The sequence below is a fragment of the Nematolebias whitei genome, chromosome 1 (assembly GCF_014905685.2).
Source record: "Nematolebias whitei isolate Nwh7 chromosome 1, NemWhi1, whole genome shotgun sequence".
NCBI classification, from domain to species: Eukaryota; Metazoa; Chordata; class Actinopteri; order Cyprinodontiformes; family Rivulidae; genus Nematolebias; species Nematolebias whitei.
In genome coordinates, this window is record NC_056498.1 from 44,196,599 (window position 1) to 44,198,064 (window position 1,466).

Consider the following 1,466-nt stretch of genomic DNA (forward strand, 5'->3'; position numbering starts at 1 on the left):
GTAGAACCACTAGACTGAGGAACAGCTTCTACCCTGAGGCTGTTAGACTCATGAATCTCTAACTAGAATAATCACTGTGAAAAATCACATCATGTTGCTGCTGATCTGTTTCAATGTTGCTGCTGATCTGTTTCAATGTTGCTGCTGATCTGTTTCATGTTGCTGATCGGTTTTAATGTTGCTGCTGATCTGTTTCATGTTGCTGCTGATCTGTTTCAATGTTGCTGCTGATCTGTTTCATGTCGCTGCTGATCTGTTTCATGTTGTGTTCATTCGTGCTCATCTGCTCACACAGACTCATGCTCGTGCTGCTGTTCGACGTAATGTTTTTATGCTACTAGTGCTTAGTGTATTTTTAATTTATATTTTTCTTAGTTCATATCTTAAATCTTACGACTGTTTTTTGTTTCGTTTACATTTTATTGTTGGATGTAACTGGGACCCTGTGGACATAATTTCGTTCCAGCACATGTGGTGCAAATGACAAATAAAGAACCTTGACCCTGGCAATTTTCCACGTTGATGGCACTACTCCACATTTTATCGTCTGGTTAATTATTTGTGCACTTGAACTTGCAAGTCATTTCTTTATGAAGCTTAAAGAAATGACTTGTCAGGCCAAATATGTCTCTGTCCTTTAGTCTTTTAGAGATGCTATCGTTTTTATAACCTCAGTGACAGAGATGTCTTGTATACTAGAGACTGGTTTATTAACATCTAGAGATTTAAGTGGGATATCAGGGTGTTTGAAATGCATTGGTAATTCTTCAGTTGAACTAATAAAAAATGCATTGAACATATTAATAATTTTGCTTAAGTCATCTGTCAGTGTACCATTAACTTGAAATGATCAGCATTGTTGCTTCCCAATAGTTTATTCAAATTTTCCCATTTCCATTTGCTCCTTTTATAATGTCAGTATAGAAAATAACTTTTGCTTTACGTATGTGCTTTATCACTTTATTCCTCAGTGATGTACAACTCTTGACGATCAGTTGTAATTCCTGTACTCAAGGATTACAGCTGAATTCTGATACTCGGAGCCCTCACAGTAATCTGTATCCAGATTACAGCCACTGTCCCAAGTAAAAGATACAATTTTGCTGAATAGTTTATAGTAGTAGTAGTAAAAACAAATTCTGACTAGAGAACCTGACTCACTTTACCTCGACCCTGACCTAACGTACCTCAGTTCTGAACAGACTTAACAGGGGCAGCACATCTCAGAAGCTGCAGCCCCCTGTACACTTCTGTCCCTCTTTAGGACGGCTGTATGGAAAGTAATGGAGTTGTACTTCAATGTGCAAGGACAATAAAAGAATTCTGATTCTGATTTTACCTCAACGCTGGCATGTTTACATCAATTCTGACCAGTTTTACCTCGACGATGGCCAGTTTTACCTCGACACCAACCTGTTTTACCTTGACTCTGACCAGTTTTACCTCAACTACGACCAGTTTTACCT